Source organism: Loxodonta africana, chromosome 3 (assembly GCF_030014295.1).
Source record: "Loxodonta africana isolate mLoxAfr1 chromosome 3, mLoxAfr1.hap2, whole genome shotgun sequence".
Taxonomy (NCBI): domain Eukaryota; kingdom Metazoa; phylum Chordata; class Mammalia; order Proboscidea; family Elephantidae; genus Loxodonta; species Loxodonta africana.
In genome coordinates, this window is record NC_087344.1 from 167,428,354 (window position 1) to 167,440,391 (window position 12,038).

The following is a 12,038-nucleotide window of genomic DNA, read 5'->3' on the forward strand; positions in this document are numbered from 1 at the left end:
GTCAGGACAGAAGAAACTTGGGGATTGGACCAATCATGGTGAAGTGCTGTAAAAGCTGTAACAAAAATGTAACAAGAGTAGACTTTTCAGGAAAAACAACTATTATGGGATGGTTAATAACCCTTTCAAGACTGCCTGCTTCCCCACGAGCATTTCTGATTGGTCAGGAGTCCTTGGCCTTTGTTTCTTGTATACCAAAAAAACCAAACCCATTTCCGTGGAGTGGGTTCTGACTCTCAGTGACCCTACAGAACAAAGTAGAATTGCCCCATAGGATTTACAAGGAGCGCCTGGTAGATTCGAACTGCTGTCTTTTTTGGTTAGCAGCAGTAACTTTTAACCACTAGGCCCCAGGGCTTCCTGTTTCTTGTATAGGTACTGATTTAAACTCTGGTCTTAGAGGGGTCACATTTTGTCCTGACTCAGGCAGCCTGAGCTTCACAGAGTCCTGGGGAACTTGGTACTGATGAGCAAAGGCTGAGCGAGTCCCTGAGGGAAGGGAGCAAGGAAGGTTGTAACTCTCATTTTGGCTGTCTCCCCAAGCACACAGCAGTCTTCCCATAGACCTAGCAGAGGTCTGAACACTGGCAGCTGAAGCCACTGAGGGGTTCAGGGGTCCAGGCATCTTGGGCTTCTGTGCATCCAAACTTCTGCCACCCAACTCTTAGGGACTGGTGGCAGAAACTGCATTGACTTTCTCAGACCCTCTGGGCCAGCGCTCAGAGCTCAAGGATCTCAGGCAGCTACACGTTAGGCGTGGGTAGGGCAAGGGCAGGAGGCCGGGGTGGGGAGATGCGCTTTAGCACCGGGCAGGGGGCGGGGCCGAGCGTCGCAGATCGCCCCGCCCCTCTCCTGGCCTGGTAAAGTCTGACTTAAGCGCCTCTGTAGCAATCCCAAGATTTGAGGGAACCTTGCACTGTGGCCATCATTTTGGGTTACTGGGACATTCGCAGGGTGATTGAGGCGTCCGCCTGGGCAGATGGGAGGGGGGCACGGTGGCGAGGAAGGGCCGAGCCACTCAGGGAATGATTCTGGAAGATTCTTCTCTCGAGCTTTGCTGGAGCTGAGCCCCATCCTTCAGCCTGGCCCACTCCAGGCTGGGTACTTTGAGCCCAGAAGGGATGGGAGTGGGGCGTAGTGAGAAGCATGTGGAGTGTGCACTGTGGAGTTTTCTCGCCTGCGTGAGGAGATGAGGGTGGCGTCGGCTTACCTGGAGATGAAGTCAGGCAGGCAGGATCCCGCCATCTCTGACCCCTTCCCCGTGCTGTCTCTCCAGCTGGCGCGTGCAATCCACCTGCTTCTGGAATAGCAGATTCAAACTATGAGGAGAAGTACACGATAGGGGACGGTGATGGCACCCTTGTGTTGGCCCCTCTGCCAGCTAATGCTGATTTGGTAACAAGCAGCCTGTGTCCTGGCCACCTGTTGCCCTTCTCTGCAGGGCCTCCACCAGCTGGATCTGGGGCCTGCCCCTTCCTGGGACCTATTTGGCTGTGCAGCTGGCCTGCCAGCTCAGGATACTGGGAGGGAATTGCTGCCCCCACCCCTTATCAATATTTGGGATTGAGTTCTCCTTAGGGCTTGCCTAAGCCTTTTGTAAGCCTTTGTCCTGGGAGTGTGAGACTTAGTGGTTCTGTCAGCTGCCAGATCCACCAGTGTTAGGGCACCTTGCAGTGACGCTTGGTATGGTTTCTGGGGACGGAATGTTGGACTACAAGGAGATTTGTTTTCATTTCATCGATTCCACCATAGCTCCGGACTATGACAGAAGCCAGTGGCTGAATGAGAAATTCAAGCTGGGCCTGGACTTCCCCAATGTAGGTACAGGATGTGGGGGAGGGGGGGAATTAAAAGGTGTCTCTTCCTCCGTCTCCTTTCCCGAGCCTGGAGTTTTACTACCAGGTGCCTTCTGCTCCACCTCTTTCATTCCTTGTTCTCTTCAGTGCCTTTCTGTGGTGTTCCCTGTTCCAGATCACGCATGCGCTGTACATACATTTATTTAGTGCCTACCATGGGCCAGGCCTTTCACAGGGGATGTGAGTGTTGGGGAGCCTGGTGGTACAACAGACCTGCCTGGTTTCCATTGCAGCTGCCCTACTTGATTGATAAGGCTCACAAGATCACCCAGAGTAACGCCATCCTGTGCTACATTGCCCGCAAGCACAACCTGTGTGAGTGGGGCTGGGGGCAAGCGCGGGGGCACAGGAGGCCAGGGGGCCATTCCCAGGGCTTGGCTGCATGGGATGCTGAGGGTGAGTGTCCGATGTGTGGGCTGCAGGTGGGAGACAGAAGAAGAGAAGATCCGTGTGGACATTTTGGAGAACCAGCTTACAGACACCCATATGGAGCTGGCCAGGGTGTGCTACAGCCCTGACTTTGTGAGTTTCTGTTGGGCTGGGCCAGGGCAGGGTTTGAATCAGGAGATGAAATTTTTCGTTCTCATTTGTACTTGTACTTTGTGCTGCTTGAACTCACTGAAGGTACAGATCCACCAGGCAGTCTCTTATACTGACCTTTATAACTGTTAATCTCCTCAAATGAAAACTCCAAATTAGTCCCCCCAGTTTTAGGATAAAGTCCACATTCCCTTCAGTGTGGATATTAAGTTTTTAAACAACACGTGTATCTTGTTTTCCCAGTGTCGTCTTCTTAAAACTCACAGGGATTCACGTGTACCCCGATTATTAGCCACACAGTTGTTCACCACAGTCTTTCTCCAAGAATGCTTTCGGCTCCCTCCTTTCTTTCATTCTCTCAAATTCGCCTCACTTTTCAGGAAACTACTAGAAAATCCCTTTCCTTCTTGTGCCAACCCAGGGATTAGAACTTCCCTTTCCTTCTTTGAGCTCTTGTAGTTTTTTCCTCCTGGAATTCCACCTGACATCTGAGGCAAGTGCTCAGCCAGATGCTTAGAGCATTCCTGGGTCTGACCCGATAGGTGGGTTGTTGGAGATCAGTGGTGACAGATTCAAAGACGGTATTATTTTCCTCTCTGCCTTCCCAGATCTCTTACAGATGGGGTTGGTACCCAGTAGGGGTCTAATAAATGCTGGTTGGATTAAATAGAGGCCTGGATACTGGCCCAGTAGCAGTATAGGGAGGTTGGCAGTTCTCCCATGGCCAGCTGGGTTGTGGCAGCAGTGGGGGAGCTGCCTCTCTGCCCAGGTTGCAGGGTCTGAGGGTGGTGACAGCTGTTTTCTGTCCCAGGAGAAGCTAAAGCCGCAGTACTTGGAGGGGCTCCCTGACAAGATGAAGCTCTTCTCACAGTTCCTGGGGCAGCGGCCATGGTTTGCAGGGGACAAGGTAAAGGGGGAAGAGATGGGGACACAGGTTGTCATTTCTCCCAGATGATGGAGCTTCTCACTCACTCCTCCTCGGCTTTCTGCAGATCACCTTTTTAGGTATCTCTGCTTACGATGTCCTTGACTGGAACCGTATCTTTGAGCCTAAGTGCCTGGATGCATTCCCAAACCTGAAGGATTTCATGGCCTGCCTTCAGGTGATAATCCTGATGCTCCCTTCTCTTTGATGTTTCTCTTTCCTTCTCCATGACAGTTTCCTAGTTTTGGAGCTGAAAATAACAGTAACTAGCATTTATGGAGTATTGGCTTTATGCTAGGACATGTGCTAAGCATTTACATATATTGTCCCAGCTTTAATGTTCACAACATAACTACAGGGTAGATAGAATTATCACCCCATTTTACAGAGAGGAATCTGGAGCTAAAGGGAGTAAGGAGTTGGCTCAAGGTCACAGAGCCAGTACAAACCGTGCTGGGCTTGTTGTCAGCTTCTGTGAGCAATAGCCAGTGGCGCGCCTTCTCTAGTGCCAAAAAGGAAAGTTCGGGCCCTTTTCCTGCCTGAGTTTCACAGCCCAACAAAGTATGAGTGAGACAGAACATGAGGAGTGAGTACGTAGCTGGCAGTAGTAGGGCTGAGACAAGGTAGAATTGCTAGTAAGTTCCAAAGACACAGACAGTATTTATACCTGATCTCCAGAAAGCTTTGTACCAATTCTATCCACATTGTGGGCAAGTTCTGAAGCTCCCAGATCTGTAGAGGTGCTGGGGTTTGAGTATTTGAGTATTTATGTGGGTGCTCCTTTGAAGGATTTCATCTTGAAGTGTTCTGTGGTGAGACAGTGTCCTTCCCTCCACTCTTCTGTCCTTTCTGCTTCCCTATTGTCTTAAGCTTTTCCATCTCTGAGATGGGTCAGTATCTTTAACTCATGTTCATTGATGGTCTCCTGTGGATGAGGCAGTGGGTCAGGCACAGTGGGGTCTGCAAAGATGGCCCTGCCCTGGACCCCACCCTCCAAGCTCAGTGTGGTTGGATAACTTCAGCCATAACAGGCATCGGGTGTGTGGTACCAACTATGGTATAAGGGAACACAGCCTGGACCCCACCTTACAGCCAGTCATCCATCACACATGGTCAACTGGTTTGAGAGCAACCCAATATACTTGATTACAGGTTTGAGTATTTGAGGCAGTCGCCCAACAGGGTTTTCAGCCTAGAGTTCTTTTTTTTTAACCCCTTCCCATCAGAGATCTGCTTTCTTGGCTAGTTCTCATCAACTTCTGGTACTGGGCCAAGCTGAACACCTTGGGGATGACACAAGAGCTAAGATGACTGTGAATGTTGGCTGTGAACTGGGGCCTTATGTTTAGGAAGTTCCAGATGTCTTTGAATGCTTTAAAAATTATCTATCCTGTTATGACAGCCCAGAACACACACCTGTGTGTCATTAGGGCTGGTCCTCTTAGCTTTTGTTTAGTAGGTTGGAGCACAGGGAGATTAGGCTCGGTTACTAGGTTGAGAAGCTTGGACACTCTACTGGCTTTGCTAGTCCCTTCCCCTTTCAATCTTGGTCCAGATTTGCTGACTCATTTGCCCAGATCTGGCCTCTTGCAGGCTGTATGGGTATGTTCTGAGCCCCTTTGTCCTGCTCTGTCTTCTTTTCTATGTGAAAACCCTTTTCAACCGGGCATGCATCAGGAGCCTCCCTCTGCAAAAGGAGAATGTTGGTTACACTAGGAGTGAGATGTTCTCCTGTGAGGGAGGGGAAGGGAGAAAACCCCCAGGACTGGGAAGAAATAGGCTGAATTTCAGCCCTCTCCCAGGTCTGGCTTGGTGAGCAGGGGGAAGGTGTTTAACCTCTGTGCACCTCAGTTTCCCTTTTGATAAATGGTACAAGTAGAATCTATCTTTCAATGTAATTGAGAGGATTTTCTCATCCTGTATTACTATCTCTAGTGGACATAAAGCACCTAGCATAGTGTAGGGTTTCCAAGATGGGAGCTGTCATTAAGATAAGAGATTACAGAAAATTGGAGTTAACAAGTTATCAGGGAGCCACAGGAAGACTTTTATGCCCCATCACTTGCCCCACATAGAAGGACTGTGGCTGGTCCCCTGATATGGCTGTGCTTGCACAGAAAGTGTTAAGAGTCCTGACACAGAGCAAAATGAGCTCTGGCCTTCTTTTCCCCTCCCTAAGGGCCTGAGGAAGATCTCTGTCTATATGAAGTCCAGCCACTTCCGCCGAACGCCCATCTATATGAAGATGGCCACGTGGTGTAATAAGTAGGGTCCCATTATGCCAAGAGATGGGAGGAGGATCCAGCCCTGTACCTGCTGCCCCCGGGCATGGAGACCACCCCATCTTTCCCCCATCCCCAGCACCAGCCTTCTCCTTTCTTTCCTTCTTTTTCACTCCATTCCCTTCCCCAGGGCCTTATTTGTCCCCTTTTTTACCCCACTCAATCCCACCCAGTCTAGGCCCTTTAAGCCAGGACTTACCTTCAGCCAAGTCACCTCCCGACCTCTCTTGTCCTTGCACTGAAGCCAACCAGACTACTTTTCCCTCAGTGTCATGTTTCTGCAGAGGAGCCTCCTGGACCCCAGCCTGTAGGGCTCAGCCCTGAGCTCCCTGTTCTGCCCTGAGAGACCAGTATGGCTGGTGTGTGGGCCCTGCCCCAGCCCTGTGTGATCCCCAGATAAGAGCTGAGCTACACCTGCTGTGTTTTGTCTTCCTGGCTACTGGGACACAGGACTAACTCTGGTAATAATGGTGGTAGTTGACAGAGGGGGGTGTCCTCCCTTTGTCTTTTAGTGGGGCAATGGGGAAGGGACTGAGCAGTCCACAGGGTATGGGTTCCTGGGGGACTACCTCCTGTCACCCTCTCCTGGAAGTTTTCACTGATCCAGATGCCACTCCTCCTCTCTGTTCTCAAAATAAATCTCAACAGCACATATCCCACTGTATTGTAACTGTTGTTTTACTTGCCTTTTTTTTTTTTTTCTTGCCCAGCTAGAGCATAAATTCATTGAGGTGATAATTCATGTCTTATTTGACTTTTTGTGTCTGATGTCTATCACAGTGCTTACCACACAGTGCATATTTGTTAAAAATTTGAAATCTGAAAGAGTTCTCTCTAGTTAAGGGTCTGGAGAAGTCTACAGTCCAGATTGGGATATAAAACTCTAGTTGTAGCTATCTCTGCCATTGGAGATACGTAATAAATTTAAGAAGATTTTAAATCAACATGTCTGGAAGAATTAGCCACTAGGTCTCCTTGGCTTGAGTGGTAATAGGCTCTAGCTGCTGGTTGGAAAGCTTGATGTCAGAACGCCAGGACCTGTTTGCTAGACCAAGGTGTGGCAGATCTGGGTGGTCAGGAAGTGGTATGGGCCATTTATAACAGGTCATCCACGAAGGAGCAGAACTCACTGTAGAACATCAGGGCTGAGCAGATTCCTCATACCATAGCTGGATAGTGGAGTAGAGCCTTGTTTCAGCACAGCCTTCATGCTTGGCCCATAGCAGAGAGACATTGTGGAGAAGAGTCTTACTGGGGTTTACCCAGATGGTCACTGCTTATCCAATGCAGTTTCTGCAGTTATTAAATGAAAAAGAAACAATAGGCCTAACATTAAAAGCAGTTACGAAGCAAGTGATTAATTAAAAAAGATAAAACTGGTAGAAAAAAGTTAATCAGGAGGCGGGGCCAAGATGGCGGACTAGGTGGACGCTACCGCGGATCCCTCTTGCAACAAAGACTCGGAAAAACAAGTGAATCGATCACATACATAACAATCTACGAACCCTGAACGACAAACACAGATTTAGAGACGGAGAATGAACAAATACGGTGAGACAGCGATTGTTTGCAGAGCCAGGAGCCAGCTTACGAGTCAGGTGACTTTCGGAGCCCGATTTGGGGCAGAGCCCAGGGGGGCAGACGGCACAGACAAGGGGCCCAGCCCTAGCCCCCGAACTCATCCCGGGAGGGAGCCCAGCTAGTTCGTGCGGGTGGCACGACGCGCCGGTGGGAGAAGTCGCCGGGAGGCAGTGACTGCTCTTGGAGCGGGGAGAGCAGCGTCCCAGTCGGGGAGCCGTCCCGCTGGGATTTTGGCGGGGAGCGGGAGTAGCGCGAGCGCAGGGAGCAGCTACACTCCCCTGAATTGACCCCGGGGGGCCCAGCCGTTCACGCCGGAGGCGCCCACCTGGTTCGCGTGAGCGGCGTGGAGGCGCAGCCGGTGGGAGAAGTCCCTGGGAGGCAGTGGCTGGTCTTGGAGCGGGGAGAGCGGCGTCCCAGCCGGGACGCGCAGTCGCGGCGCAGGCGCGGGGAGCTGCTCCGCTCTCCTGAGCTGACCCCGGAGGGGGGGAGCCCACCCGGTTCACGGGGGCGGCGCGTGACGCGGCTGGCGAGACGGGGAGTCCCCAGGAGGCAGCGAGTGATTTTGGAGTCGAGAGTGCACCGTCCCAGTAGGGGAGCCTTAACCTTGGGGGTGGGGCTGACAGCGGAGGATCTGACCGTGACGCCAGCGGGCCAGACCCCCAGGGGGCAATCTCCACACAGCCAGTACATATAGGTGACGTGCCCCGCGGAAATCTCAGATATAATAGTCATTCCAAGCAAGACAAGCAACTCTGGCTATATTCTGAGGTGCTACTCTCCTATCTCTCTGATCCCTCCCCCACCCTCCCCAGGCGGCTCCATTAACATCCGAATAGCCTGAGCCAGAGGGAGAACTCTGATAGGGATCTGACTGCATTTTTTTTAGCGGATTTTCTGGAAAAACTAGTTTCCCAGTGATGGCTCAGAGACAGCAGTCCATATCAAACCACATAAAGAAGCAGACCATGACAGCTTCTCCAACCCCCCAGACAAAAGAATCAAAATCTTTCCCAAATGAAGATACAATCCTGGAATTATCAGATATAGAATATAAGAAACTAATTTAGAGAATGCTTAAAGACATCACAAATGAAATAAGGCAAACTGCAGAAAAAGCCAAAGAACACACTGATAAAACTGTTGAACTCAAAAAGATTATTCAAGAACATACTGGAAAAATTAATAAGCTGCAAGAATCCATAGAGAGCATGTAGAAATCCAAAAGATTAACAATAAAATTACAGAATTAGACAACGCAATAGGAAGTCAGAGGAGCAGACTCGAGCAATTAGAATGTAGACTGGGACATCTGGAGGACCAGGGAATCAACACCAACATAGCTGAAAAAAAATCAGATAAAAGAATTAAAAAAAATGAAGAAACTCTAAGAATCATGTGGGACTCTATCAAGAAGGATAACTTGCGAGTGATTGGAGTCCCAGAACAGGGAGGGGGGACAGAAAACACAGAGAAAATAGTTGAAGAACTCCTGACACAAAACTTCCCTGACATCATGAAAGACGAAAGGATATCTACCCAAGATGCTCAGCGAACCCCATTTAAGATTGATCCAAAAAGAAAAACACCAAGACATTATCATCAAACTTGCCAAAACCAAAGATAAACAGAAAATTTTAAAAGCAGCCAGGGAGAAGAGAAAGGTTTCCTTCAAGGGAGAATCAATAAGAATAAGTTCAGACTACTCAGCAGAAACCACACAGGCAAGAAGGGAATGGGACGACATATACAGAGCACTGAAGGAGAAAAACTGCCAACCAAGGATCATATATCCAGCAAAACTCTCTCTGAAATATGAAGGAGAAATTAAGATATTTACAGATAAACACAAGTTTAGAGAATTTGCAAAAACCAAACCAAAGCTACAAGAAATGCTAAAGGAGATTGTTTGGTCAGAGAACCAATAATATCAGATACCAGCACAATACAAGGTCACAAAACAGAACGTCCTGATATCAACTCAAATAGGGAAAGCACAAAAACAAACAAATTAAGATTAATTCTAAAAAATAAATAAATAAATAAAATAATACACATAACAGGGAATCATGGAAGTCAATAGGTAAAAGATCACAATAATCAAAAAGAGGGACTAAATACAGGAGGCACTGAACTGCCAGATGGAGAGTAATACAAGGCGATATAGAACGATACAAGTTAGGTTCTTACTTAGAAAAATAGGGGTAAATAATAAGGTAACCACAAAAAGGAATATCAACTCCATAACTCAAGATAAACCCAAGAAAAACGTAACGACTCAACTAACATAAAGTCAAACATTATGAAAATGAGGATCTCACAATTTACTAAGAAAAAGTCTCAGCACAAAAAAAGTATGTGGAAAAATGAAATGGCCAACAACACACATGAAAAGGCATCAAAATGACAGCACTAAAAACTTATTTATCTATAATTACGCTGAATGTAAATGGACTAAATGCACCAATAAAGAGACAGTCACGGACTGGATAAAGAAACACGATCCATCTATATGCTGCCTACAAGAGACACACCTTAGACTTAGAGACACAAACAAACTAAAACTCAAAGGATGGAAAAAAATATATCAAGCAAACAATAAGCAAAAAAGAAGAGGAGTAGCAATATTAATTTCTGACAAATAGACTTTAGACTTAAATCCACCACAAAGGATAAAGAAGGACACTATATAATGATAAAAGGGACAATGGATCAGGAAGACATAACCATATTAAATATTTATGCACCCAACGACAGGGCTGCAACATACATAAATCAAATTTTAACAGAATTGAAAAGTGAGATAGACGGCTCCACAATTATAGTAGGAGACTTCAACACACCACTTTCGGAGAAGGACAGGACATCCAGTAAGAAGCTCAATAGAGACACGGAAGACCTGCTTACAACAATCAACCAACTTGACCTCATTGACTTATACAGAACTCTCCACCCAACTGCTGCAAAATATACTTTTTTTTCTAGCGCACATGGAACATTCTCTAGAATAGACCACATATTAGGTCATAAAACAAACCTTTGCAGAATCCAAAACATCGAAATATTACAAAGCATCTTTTCAGACCACAAGGCAATGAAACTAGAAATCAATAACAGAAAAACTAGGGAAAAGAAATTAAATACTTGGAAACTGAACAATACCCTCCTGAAAAAAGACTGGGTTATAGAAGACATCAAGGAGGGAATAAGGAAATTCATAGAAAGCAACGAGAATGAAAATACTTCCTATCAAAACCTCTGGGACACAGCAAAAGCAGTGCTCAGAGGCCAATTTATATAGATAAATGCACACATACAAAAAGAAGAAAGAGCCAAAAGCAGAGAACTGTCCCTACAACTTGAACAAATAGAAAGTGAGCAACAAAAGAACCCATCAGGCACCAGAAGAAAACAAATAATAAAAATTAGAGCTGAACTAAATGAATTAGAGAACAGAAAAACAATTGAAAGAATTAACAAAGCCAAAAGCTGGTTCTTTGAAAAAATTAACAAAATTGATAAACCATTGGCTAGACTGACTAAAGAAATACAGGAAAGGAAACAAATAACCCGAATAAGAAACGAGAAGGACCACATCACAACAGAACCAAATGAAATTAAAAGAATCATTTCAGATTATTATGAAAAATTGTACTCTAACAAATTTGAAAACCTAGAAGAAATGGATGAATTCTTGGAAAAACACTACCTACCTAAACTAACACATTCAGAAGTAGAACAACTAAATAGACCCATAACAAAAAGAGAGTTTGAAACGGTAATCAAAAAACGCCCAAAAAAAAAAAAGTCCTGGCCCGGACGGCTTCACTGCAGAGTTCTACCAAACCTTCAGAGAAGACTTAACACCACTACTACTGAAGGTATTTCAAAGCATAGAAAAAGACGGAATACTACCCAACTCATTCTATGAAGCTACCATCTCCCTGATACCAAAACCAGGTAAAGACATTACAAAAAAAGAAAATTATAGACCTATATCCCTCATGAACATAGATGCAAAAATCCTCAACAAAATTCTAGCCAATAGAATCCAACAACACATCAAAAAAATAATTCACCCTGATCAAGTGGGATTTATACCAGGTATGCAAGGCTGGTTTAATATCAGAAAAACCATTAATGTAATCCATCACATAAATAAAACAAAAGATAAAAACCACATGATCTTATCAATTGATGCAGAAAAGGCATTTGACAAAGTTCAACACCCATTTATGATAAAAACTCTTACCAAAATAGGAATTGAAGGAAAATTCCTCAACATAATAAAGGGCATCTATGCAAAGCCAACAGCCAGTATCACTCTAAATGGAGAGAACCTGAAAGCATTTCCCTTGAGAACGGGAACCAGACAAGGATGCCCTTTATCACCGCTCTTATTCAACATCGTACTTGAAGTCCTAGCCAGGGCAATTAGGCTAGATAAAGAAATAAAGGGTATCTGGATTGGCAAGGAGGAAGTAAAGCTATCACTATTTGCAGATGACATGATCATATACACAGAAAACCCTAAGGAATCCTCCAGAAAACTACTGAAACTAATAGAAGAGTTTGGCAGAGTCTCAGGTTATAAAATAAACATACAAAAATCACTTGGATTCCTCTACATCAACAAAAAGAACACCGAAGAGGAAATAACCAAATCAATACCATTCACAGTAGCCCCCAAGAAGATAAAATACTAGGAATAAATCTTACCAAGGATGTAAAAGACCTATACAGAGAAAACTACAAAGCTCTACTACAAGAAATTCAAAAGGACATACTTAAGTGGAAAAACATACCCTGCTCACGGATAGGAAGACTTAACGTAGTAAAAATGTCTATTCTACCAAA

General features: G+C 46.0%; 1 pseudogene; it reads left to right on the forward strand.

Annotated features, from left to right (window-relative positions):
- Window positions 1–994: 994 nt before the first annotated feature.
- On the forward strand, window positions 995–5,750 carry LOC100666354 (glutathione S-transferase Mu 1-like; annotated as a pseudogene).
- Window positions 5,751–12,038: the final 6,288 nt, after the last annotated feature.